The following is a 12416-nucleotide window of genomic DNA, read 5'->3' as shown; positions in this document are numbered from 1 at the left end:
GATTGTCTCAGTGGATAGACCATTGGACTGCAGACAGAAGGGTCCTCGGTTTGATTCCAGTCAAGGGCACATGCCTGGGTTGCAGGCTTGATCCCCTGTAGGGGACGGGCAGGGGGCAGCCAATCAATGATTCTCTCTCATCACTGATGTTTTGATCTCTCTCTCCCTCTCCCTTCCTGTCTGAAATCAATCAATCAATATATATATTTAAAGAGGACACTGGAGCCAGACTGCCTGTGTTCACACTCCATGCAGCTGAGGTCCTGAGCAAGTCACACACACTCTGGGCGTTGGCTCTCTTCTTGGTAAACATGGGCTATGAATAGTGCCCCCCTCACAGGGCTGTGAGGAGTAAATGGACTGGCACAAGTAAGGCAGCCAGAAGAGCACTGGCCCTGATGAATGCCATGCAAGCATTCCTTCTTGGTGTTGCTGTGATTAGTATGATCACCTGAGTCATACAATGAAGTCCAGGGCCCATAACAGGGCTGGGGACTGCCTCACTCTCCACAACTGTTGAGTGAATAAATGAATAAACAAATAAACAAAGGAACTGCAGTCCTCTCTGTAAATGTGTGACCCCACAACCTTCTCTGGAGCTTGACTCAGCTCCAAGCTGAAACCAAGAGAGAAGCTGTGAGACTTATTTTGGAAATGGCTCTGGGCACAGCTTCCTTTCTTTCTGTCTTCTTTTAATATATATTTTATTGATTTTTTACAGAGAGGAAGGGAGAGGGATAGAGAGTTAGAAACATCGATCAGCTGCCTCCTGCACACTCACTCCCCACTGGGGATGTGCCCCCAACCAAGGTACATGCCCTTGACCAGAATTGAACCCGGGACCCTTGAGTCAGTAGGCCAATGCTCTATCCACTGAGCCAAACCCGTTTGGGCTACACAGCTTCCTTTCTTGAATAACTGGGTTTAGCTGAGCAGCAGGAGCAGTGGCTTTATGCTGCCCTCTGCTGGTGTCTCCTAGACATGGCTAGCAAACTCAGAGAGCCAACATGGGGGCCAGGTGAGTGGTGGGGCCCTTGTCTGCAACGTCAGATGTTCCTGCTTTCTTCCCTTCTGCCCTGATTGCTATATCCAGTTAGAATGCATTTCCTAAATGCCCCTCCCCTGTAGGGCCAGGTCCAGACACACTCTCCCACTGGGTGACCAGACCGCCCTCATGTCCAGCAATCCCTGGAACTGGTGGAATTCTTTGGGCCTGGTCTGTGTGTCTCTCTCATGTCCACACCTTCACTGTGAGCTCTTCAGAGTGCCACCCCATCCTCCTCCTTACATGCCCACCTCAGATCTCTGTGTCTAGGCTGATGTCAGAATCCCTGCAAGGACAGGACTGGCTGGTGCAGGCTGGATGTGTGTGCATCCCCCTTAGCTACCTCTGTGTATCTCTGTGACCTTCAACAAGAATCAAGCTCTATGCCGCCCTCTTCCCCTGATTTTCAGCATCAGCCAGGAGAGACTGTGCACTTCTCTCTGAACCAGGTTCATTTTTACAACATTGCTAAGTGTTTACCTCTGACCGTTGTGGTGCAGAGGAGTTCAGGCTGAGGACCTGAAACTAAGGAAACTTGAGAGACTGCCCTGGGACCCATGAGGACAGCTAGGAGGGCTCAGCCCACATAGAGATGGTGGGGATCTCCTGCAGGTCTCCAGTGGCGATGACATTGTTGTCCCACTAGCTGTCAGTCTGTGTTGTAACTCTCCTTGGGCTTCCTGGAAGCCCAGCTGATGGGAGCACCGGGATTATTGCAGGAGACCCAGAAGGTGCCTTCACTTGCTCACTGATGCACCTCAGTGGCTCCCCCTGGTTGGGTTCCCTCAGGTCCTGCAGAGCCCTGTCCTCTTACACCAAGAACAGCAAACAATAGCACACATGTTGCCCCTCTCCTCCCCCATATCACCAGCAGACATGGCTACTGAACTACCACATACTCAGCCAGGATGAAACTCTGGGGCCATTTTAACCCTGCAGTGACTACCAACGGATCTGAGATGGTGTGTGGAAAAGAACCCATTGCCCAGCTCTGCCTAGTGCTTCTGCCAAGTTCAGCTTCTTATTCACCTAACAAACCGTGGCATTTGCGTTCACAAAGGCACTATCAGATTCCATAGGAGAGTTGCCTGTGTGACCCTTTACCCAGCAAGTACATCCTTTGGAGAGAAAACCTTGACCTCCTGTGAGGACCCTTTCTTGTGCTCTGTCTGCAGTTCCTAGGTGAGCCTCTCTCTTTACTTGAGGTCTGGTTCCCAAGCATTCTAAGGGCAGGGACCAGGAAAGGTGGGGTGCATTTAGGATGCACCATGTGGAAGGGGTCTGAGGAGTCCAGAGGAGGAAGCACTCATGGTCTGAGATGGAGGATGGATAGATGCTTCAGAGATGGCTTAACACCACACTCAATGTCCATGCTTTTGTTTTGCCATTTTTAATAATGAAAGTAAAGTACCTTTTCCTCTGAGTATGATCTTTCTGGTGTACTGCTAGATCCGATTTGCTGAGATTTTGTTGAGGATTTGGGCATCTATATTCATGGGGGATATTGGCGTGTAATTCTCTTTCATTGTGTTGTCTTTATCTGGTTTTGGTATGAGGGTTATGCTGGCTTCATAGAATGAGCTTAGAAGTGTTCCTTCCTCTTCAATTTTTTTGAATAGTCTGAGGAGGATAGGTTTTAGTTCTTCCTTGAATGTTTGGTAAAACTCCCCCGTGAAGCTGTCTGGCCCTGGGCTTTTGTTTGCTGGAAGCTTTGTGATGACTGCTTCAATTTCTTCCATAGTTAATGGCCTATTGAGATTTTTAGATTCTTCCTGATTGAGTTTTGGAAGGTTGTATTTTTCTAGGAATTTGTCCATTTCCTCCAGGTTGTCTAGTTTGTTGGAGTAGAGTTGTTCATAGTATTTTTTAACAATCATTTGTATTTCTGTGGGGTCTGTTGTTATTTCACCTCTATCATTTCTGATTTTGTTTATTTGGGTCCTCTCTCTTTGCTTCTTGGTGAGCCTGGCTAGAGGTTCATCAATCTTGTTTATCCTTTCAAAGAACCAGCTCTTGGTTTCATTGATTTTCTGTATTGTTTTTTTGGTCTCTAGGTCATTTATTTCTGCTCTAATCTTTATTATCTCCTTCCCTTTGCTCACTCTGGGGTTTTCTTGTTGCTCTCTTTCTAATTCTTTGAGATGTAGAGTTAGATGATTTACTACCATTTTTTCTTGTTTTTTGAGATAGGCCTGTAGAGCTATAAACTTCCCTCTCAGGACTGCTTTCATTGTGTCCCATAGGTTTTGGATTGTTGTGTTTTCATTGTCATTAGTTTCCAGGATGTTTTTAATTTCTTCTTTGATCTCATTGGTAACCCAATCAATATTTAATAACATGCTATTCAGCTTCCAAGTGTTTTGGATTGTTTTTATTGTAGTTTATTTCTAATATTATGCCATTGTGGTCTGAGAAGATGGTTGGTATGATTTCAATCTTCTTGAAATTGGGGAGACTTTGTTTGTGACCCAATTTGTGGTCTATTTTTGAATATGTCCTATGAGCATTGAGTAGAATGCATATTCCGTGGCTTTGGGGTGAAGTGTTCTGAAGATGTCAATTAAGTCCATCTGATCTAGTGAGTCATTTAGGATTGCTGTTTCTTTGCTGATTTTTTGTCTAGAGGATTTATCCAGTGATGTCAGTGGTGTATTAAAGTCCCCTACTATGATTGTATTGTTGTCGATCTCTCCCTTGATATCTTCCAGGAGTTTTTTTTTTTAGTGTATTTGGGTGCTCCTACATTGGGTGCATATATGTTTACCAGGGTTATATCTTCTTGTTGTAATGATCCCTTTAGTAGTATGAAGTAGCCTTCCTTATCTCTTGTTATGGCCTTCACTTTGAGGTCTATTTTGTCTGATATAAGTATTGCTACCTCAGCTTATTTTTTCATTTCCATTGGCCTGAAAGATATTTTTCCATCCTTTCACTTTCAGTCTGTGTGAGTCCCTACTTCTGAGGTGGGTCTCTTGTAGGCAGCAAATGTATGGGTCATGTTTTCTTATCCATTCAGCCACTCGATGTCTTTTGATTGGAGCATTTAGTCCATTTACGTTTAAAGTTATTATTGAAAGGTACTTGTTTGTAGCCATTTTTATTTTTTGTGCCTGTGTTCTTTCTTACCATTTTATTTCTTCTTTTTTACACCAGTCCCTTTAGCATTTCTTGCATTGCTGGTTTGGTAGTGATAAACTACTTTAGCCTTTTTTTTTTTTTTGTCTGTGAAGCTTCTTATTTCCCCTTCAATTTTGAATGATAGCCTTGCTGGATAGAGTATTCTTGGATTCAGTCCTTTGCTTTACATCACTTTGTAAATTTCTGTCCATTCTTTTCTGGCCTGATGTGTTTCTGTTGAAAAATCATTTGATAATCTAATGGGAGATCCCTTGTACGTAACTTTCTGTCTCTCTCTTGCAGCCTTTAAGATTCTCTCTTTGTCCTGAACATTTCTCATCCTAATTATGATGTGTCATGGTGTGTCTTTTTGAGTTCATCTTGTTTGTGACTCTCTGTGCTTGTGTGACTTTTTTCTTCCCCACCTGAGGGAAGTTTTCGGACAATATTTCTTTGAATAGGTTTTCTAAGCCTTGTTCCTCTTTCTGTTGTTCTGGCACCCCTATTATTCATATGTTGTTTCATTTCATGTTGTCCTATAGCTCCCTTAGGCTCTCCTCCTGTCTTTTAATTTTTTTCTCCAATTGCAGTTCAGTTCGGGTCTGTTTTGCTTCTCTGTCTTCTAATTTGCTAATTCGGTCCTCTGCTTCTCCTAGTCTACTTTTGAAACTTTCCATGGTGTTCTTTAATGCAGCTATATCACTCTTCATTTCTTCTTGATTCTTACATAAGTTGTTTTTTTCATCCATTTCTTCTTGATTCTTACATAAGTTGTTGATTTTTTCCTTCATCCGGTTTATGCACTCTAGGACCCTTATTCTGAATTCTTTTTCTGACATATTGCATGCCTCTGTTTCACTTAGCTGCTTTTCTGGCGAATCATCATTTTCTTTCCTTTGGGTTTTTTTTTTGTCTACCCATTTTTGGTCTCACCAACTGATCTAGATGTCGAGTTGCGCAGGGACTGCTCCTTGGGTGGCAGTGGTTCCTCAGGCTGCAGTTGTCCCTCAAGTGGTTGCAGTAGTGGCTGCTCCTCAGTTGGCAGTGGCTCCTCTGTTGGGTGCTGTTCACAGCAATGGTGTCTCCTCTGGCTGCTAGGTGAGGCTGCTCGCCCAGCTGCTGTTCCTTGGACAGGAGCGGGCTGTTCACGTGGCTTCTGCCCCTCAGATGGCCGCAGACTGCTCACATGGTTGCTGCTCCTTGGAGTGGGGCTGGCTGCATGCTGCTGCTGTTCCTCAGATGAGGCGGTCTGCTCGTGAAGCTGCTGCTCTTTGGACAGGGGCAGGTTGCTTACAGGGCTACTGCTCCTCATACAGGTGCGGGCTGCTCATGCAGCTGCTGCTCCCTGGAGTGGGGCTGGCTGCATGCTGCTGCTGTTCCTCAGATGAGGCGGTCTGCTCGTGAAGCTGCTGCTCTTTGGACAGGGGCAGGTTGCTTACAGGGCTACTGCTCCTCAGTGGGAGTGAGCTGCACGTGCGGCTGCTGCTCCTCAGATAGGAGATGGGCTGCTTGTATGGCTGCTGCTCCTCAGGCAGGAGTGAGCTGCACGTGCAGCTGCTGCTCCTCATATGGGAGATGGGCTGCTTATGTGGCTGCTGCTCTTTGGGTGGGAGTGAGCTGCACATGCGGCTGCTGCTCCTCAGATGGAGGCAGAATGCTCACCCAGCTGCTGTTTGTTGGCCAGGTGCAGACTGCGTTTGGCTGCTGTTCCTTGGACCAGTGTGGGCTGCGCAGGGCTGCCGCTCCTCAGATGTGGTCGGTCTATCTGTACGTATGGCTGCTACTCCTCAGACAGGGGCAAGTTGCTCGGGCAGCTGCAGCTCCTTGGGCCGGAGTGAGCTGCACGTGCAGCTGCTGATCCTCATACGAGGGCTGTTTGCTCACGTGGCTGCTGCTCCTCAGACGGGGGATGGGCTGCTGGCGTGGCTGCTTCTCTTCGGGTGGGAGTGAGCTGCACGTGTGTCTGCTACTCCTTGGATGGGGGCAGGCCACTCACCCAGCTACTGCACGTCGGACAGGTGCAGGCTGCATGTGTCTGCTGCTCCTTGGACCAGGACTGCGCAGGGCTGCCACTCCTCAGATGTGGGTGGTCTGCTTGTGTGGCTGCTGCTCCTTGGACTGGGGAGGCTGCTCGGGCGGCTACTGCTCCTTGAATGGGAGTGGGCTGCTTGCGGTGATGCTGTTCCTCATATGGGTATGGGCTGCTCACACTGCTGCTGCTCCTCGTATGGGGGCAGGCTGCTTATGCAGCTGTTGCTCCTTGGATGGGGGAAGGTTTCTCGCACACCTACTGCTCCTCAGGAGGAGGGTGTGGGCTGTGCAGCTGCTGCTCCTCGGATGGGGGCGGGCTGTGTGAGATTGCCCTTCCTCAGTCGGCAGGCTGCTCGTGTGGCTGCTGCTCCTCAGATGGGGCAGGCTGCTCACATGGTTGCTGCTCCTCGGACGAGGGAGTGGGCCACTCACACAGCTGACAGCTGCTTCTCCTTGGACAGGGGCAAGCCACGTGAGGTTTCTGCTCTTAGGTCTGGAGCAGGCTGCTCGTGGGGCTGCTGCTCCTTGGACAAGAGTGGGCTGCTCACGTGTCTGCTGCTTGGGTGGTTGCAGTGCCTATTGGGCCAGTCAGAGGGGAGCATGCTTCAGAACTCACAGGAGCCTGCGCCCAGGGTGGCTGGAGACTCGTTGACCATGGGACCACAGCCGAAGTAGCAGGTCCCTGGCAGGGGTGTCTGTAGAGTCCCAGGTGTTATCTGATGGCACCCTGGGGGTGGGGGGGAGTGAGGCCTGGCTCCCAGGTACAGCAGCTCTCCCCTTATAAACTCTAGGCTTCTGAGGATGAGCCAGCCTCCTGGAACAGCTTATACGGTAGCAGAGGCTGCCTAGTTAGGCAAGCCCATTTAGCCTGACCCCGAAGGCCCTGTGGGATCTATCTGTGCCTCACTCACATACACACACACACACATCCCACCTGACCACACACTCCTCTTTTGGTCTCTCACTGACTCACGCTCTCTCCCTCACTGCCGCCTTCTTCCTGCCTCTGTAGTTGGGTCTGGGGTGTTATTGACCCATTTGTGGACAGAGATTCCTCTCCAGGTGTCTGGTTATGAGGCTCACTCTCTAGCACCTGGCCAGACAGGATAAAATTCACCTCGACAAGACATGACACAAAGGGACCAAAGCACGAATATACTCACAACAAAAACCCTACTACTTTAAGTGACCACCTGAGAAAAGAAAATTAGGGGCGAGAAAAGAGAGCATAAATGATATTGAATAGAGCAAAAAAAGATGAGAGAAAAGAAGAAGGAAGAAAGGAGATTATATATATATATGGGGAAAACACCACAGAACCAATACATAAACAAACAAAAAATAATAACAATAAAATTAAAGAGAATAAAATACAAACACCAAACCCCCAGCAAAGAGGGTGGGAGCAGAATCTGTAGATGATGAGCTTATATATAGAAGAGTTGGATGAATATGGGGAGGATCTCAGTTAAGTATAGAGGAAGTAGAAAGGGGATGGTGGATAAGAGGAAAGAAAATGAGAAAAAAAATAATAAATTTATAAAAAATTTTATTTCAAAAATGGTATAAATAAAGCAAATAAAAATAAAATAAAATAGAGTGATGGAAAAATAATGTGAGAATAGAAAATAAAGCAACAAACAAAAACAGGGAAACAAAGAAAAAAAGAAAAAAAGAAAGAGATAACAAAGTAATAAAAAAGAAATAAAATAAAATAAAAATGAAAAAGTAAAGTGTTCCTTTGGCTGGCTTAAGATCCCAGTCTTCTGTACTGTAGTGTTTCTCAGGATCCAATTGCTGGGATGGAAAGTCTCTAGTCCAGCCCCTTTGTGCTCTCGGGGACCATTTAGGTTTATGTTTTTTGGTGTGTTTTTTTAATCCTTTTACCAATCAGGGTGGGATCTGGGTGTGGCTGTATTAGTTGCCTGGATACTGGAGAAGAGGGCCTATCTCTTCAGGGCAAAATGGCTGCCCAAGTCCCGGGCTCAGGCATGACTCAGCACCACACTCGCTGCCACTTCTCCTGGACCCCCCTCTCCCCAGATTCCACAATTCTGGACCTTCTTCCAGGCTCCAGCCACGGGTAAGTGTCTGTATCCGAAAGGTCCTATGAACTAGGCTCTATGAAGAAGGGCACAAGCCACAGAGGCCGGAGAGGCTGCACCTCTGTGCATTCCTCTCTTGCCGGCACTCCTCAGCCTTTCCTGATTGTGGACCCAGATCTAGAATCCCCTGCCGACCAGCAGTTCTGCGTACCTTTTTCCCCCACTGCGCCTGTCCCAAGGGACGCGGCCCAAGCCCATGCCGTGTGGATTCCCTCTGATCCTCAGGGCTCAAAGGTCTGGCTGATTGTCCTTCCCAGAGCCTTGACTTTACCTTTCTCTGGGAGTCCTCTGCCTTTCCCAGCTGCAAACTGTCTCCCAGCTGAATCTCCTCTGCCAATTCGGGCTGGATGTTACTGGTTTCAGCTGCTCACCCTATCTGCTCCGGAACAGGGCACAGGACACAGGACACAGGACACGTCCATCTGTCTATACCGTCGCCATTTTATTTTGTCTCTCCTGTCTGGAAATTTTCATTGGCTTTTATACGTTACGAAAGCACATCAAGCCCTAACCAGTTGGATAGAGCATCAGCCTGTGGACTCAAGGGTCCCAGGTTCGATTCTGCCCTTTTCCTCTGAGCATAGCTTGAACTCTAAAGTTTTGGATGCTTATTGATGTTTAATTTGAGTTTGTTTAATTACTACTAAGATTGTACATTTTTCATGTTTCACTACTATTGGCCATCAATATATCTTATTTCTTGAATTTTCTCTTCTCATTCTTAGATATTTCTCTTCTCATTCCTACTTTGATATTCAGCATTTTCCTGTTGATTTGTCTATTATATACTTTAGAAATAAATGAGCATTTCAATTTTAATCTTACATTGCTTTACTTTTTGGCAGAGAAGTTTTATATTTTAATTCTGATTTTATTTTTCCTCTAAATGTTTACCCATTAACTGAGAATTATTAATTGAACTATTCCTTATTTTCCTATAACCTTGGCAATCTATTTTATCATGCATATATGACATATATGTATAGACATACTTGGAACTGGTTTTGGTGGCCTATACATTTGGTCCATCTATTCCTGTGTTAGTAACACACTATCACAATTATGTTAGTTTTATAAAACCTTTTAACATAAGAGGACCAACTCCATTCTCATTGTATTTTAAGTAATTTTTCTGACTGTTCTAGGTTGTTTATTCTATCATAAGACCCCCTGATGAGGTCCTCTAGCCTCATTCTGTTTTGGAACTGAGTCTTTGGAGAACTCACATCCCTCTCATCCTTGTCCTATTTTGTCAGGCCCTCTGTGGCCAGGGCCAGTTGTCCTGGGCTTGCTCAAAACCCAGCAGCGCTTGTACCCTCCCCTTTCTGCCCTGATCCAGCCATCTGGTCACAGAATGCATTCTCTTGGCCTGAAGTTGCCATCTGACCTTTGGCCTTGACCTGACCCACCCGAGCCACTTATATGTGAAATGAAGCACTCAGGGAATTAATAAAAGTGCAGAGAGGCTGGCAGTGGGGTCACAGTGCTATTTCCTCAGGTCAATGGGCCTGGAAATGTCTTGAAAACACTTTATTCAACCGTACAAACAGGCTTACAAATAGGAATTCAGGATTTCATTCACTCAACTCTTTCATTTTTTCACTCTGTCTTCTTACTGAAAAAATATGAACAGTACCGTTTTGCTCAGGTAGGGAGGGCCTTCGTGAGTCCTTCTGTGGCTCAAGATTGTTTGAGTCAGGCAGCCTGAGAGAGACTATATTGCTTAGGTAACTGAAAGTCAAGTAAGTTAATATTCAAAATTTGTGCAGTAAAGAAGGGCTACATATGCTGCAGTGACTACCTCCAAATCTCACTCAAGGTCCAGGTAGATCCATCCAGATTAATATTTAGCTTATAAATAGTTTGTTCCCTTTAATAGATACCTGGGTTCTTGGCTCTAGTGTATAAACACCGGTAGCTTGAAAAGGTCAAGCACACCATTAAGCTTGAGTTAAGGATATCCGGAAGATAAGAGTGATTGAGAATGCCCCGAACTTAAGCAACTCAGTTCTCGGTGTTTAATGTCGTGGAAATTCAGGACAAAGATGAAAGAGCCTAACACCAGCAAACACCAGAGTGTGCCCCACTGTCAGTTCATGCTGGGAAGTGGGTTGGTTGAGTAGCAGGAGGGTTGGGAACAAGGAGGTGATCTGAGAATATACTATGGAACTGAGCAGGGGCTTCCCCATGGAGCTGCTGTGGTTGTCACCCTCCCACGTGGAAGGACCCCAGGCAGCTCCTAGGATGTCACCTGGCACTGTGAGGGTCACAGCATCTCCTGAGAGGTCAGAGTCACACAGTCCTGGCTTCACTTGGTACCCAGGGTACTACACTAGGGACCAAGGCTACTATGGGTGGGGCAGGGCTAATGCAGTTTAATGCCCGTGTTCACCTCTGCCCTGAATGTGAGTGTAGGAGAGGTCTCTGTGCTAAGAAAGGGTGAAAACCTGAATTTTCTGAAATACTTGCCTTAGTCCTTGGCTTTTGCTGGGCTGTGTCTACAGAATCCAAATGACCCTCCTTACTTGTTCTCTGTGCTGGAGAGCGAACCAGACCCCGTGCTGAGGTGGATCTAAAGCTTCTCCTAGGCCAGGGTGGGCAAACTTTTTGACTCGAGGGCCACAATGGGTTCTTAAACTGGACCGGAGGGCCGGAACAAAAGCATGAATGGAGTGTTTGTGTGAACTAATATAAATTCAAAGTAAACATCATTACATAAAAGAGTACGTTTTTTTTTTTTTTTTTTAGTTTTATTCATTTCAAACGGGCTGGATCCGGCCCGCGGGCCGTAGTTTGCCCACAGCTGTCCTAGGGCCTGGGGTCTCAACAGTCCCGGCCTTCAACCCCACAGGACACATCTTTTCTCCCTATTGAGTCAGTTATGACATTTCCCTCTACTTTTGTCAAAGAAACAGGTTGCCTTACGTGCTGGGATGGGAAGTGGTCACTTTTAGAGGGACTGCCAGACCACCATGACCTTCCATGGGTCCCAATGGCCATACTGTGCTGTGGGGTCCACCCCCAGGCCTAGTCTGTTGGGCCAGAGGTGGGCATCTGAGACAGGCAGATTCACTTCCACAGGAATTTTGACCTGATATCAAGCAAGCGTTTCTGATCTCTGTGTGACACATGACTCTGTGCTTGGGCAGCTGAGAGCCAGAAGCAGAAGAAGGTGGTGGGAGAAGGAGGAAGAGAGGCGAGGATGCACAGAGGCAGAAGCAGGGAGACCGCACAGCGCTGCTTGTGCACCCGCAGTCCTTGAGCCACCTCAGAACTCTTCATTCTTAGAAAAAATGCCTCCCTGGGCTTAAACCATATCCACTGCTTTTTCCTTTCTGTTTGCAATGAAATACCTTTCTAAACTCCCTGGCGGATGGTGTCCAGGTGTGATTTCTTAATTGAAGACGATTTGCTCCCTGTTGCATAACTGACATATTTCAGAAGCTGCCAAGACTTGGGGCTTTTTTTTTTCAGTAACAGGAAAAAGGTCTTAGCAGAGAGACTGAGCTGTGTGCTGTTGCGAGGTGTGGTTTTTGTTTTCGTTTTTTTTTTTTTTAACCTATCAATAATCACTTTATTTCTTTAAATTATTTTTCATTTTTAAATTATCGGTGACATACTGTGTTATATTAACTTCGTGTACATCCCACTGATTAGTCATTACATAACTTACTAAGTGATCATCCCGATCAATCTCATCCCCATCTGACACCATGATTATTAGATGTGGCTTTTTGCTTTCAGACCTGCTGTCCTACATCTGAGGTGTGGCTGTGAGTGGTGGGAAGAGGGGTGTGGCCTCCGGTTCCTGGGAACAATGGAGGGCTGCTTTCCTGTCTTGTTGCCTCTCCTATGAGCCTGTGCTTCATCCAGGTGTCCTTCCAATTTCTTAAGCACAAATGTCTTTAAAATCAACTGGTATACAGAGGCCTTTGGCCTAAAAGTTGACAGGCCAGGAATATAAGGTTTGGGATCAGATGTCCTTTCACGTGACCAAGTTGTAGCACTGACACACCTGGGGCTTTGAGCAAGTCTCCTCCCCTCTCTGTGGGAGGAGGAGGAGGAACTGCCCAGCTGTCTCTGAGGCGGCCTGGGGGAAGAACCTCCTGGACGGAGGC

This window comes from Myotis lucifugus, unplaced genomic scaffold (genome assembly GCF_000147115.1).
Source record: "Myotis lucifugus unplaced genomic scaffold, Myoluc2.0 scaffold_335, whole genome shotgun sequence".
Classification (NCBI taxonomy): Eukaryota; Metazoa; Chordata; class Mammalia; order Chiroptera; family Vespertilionidae; genus Myotis; species Myotis lucifugus.
Note: the sequence above shows the minus strand (reverse complement) of the source record.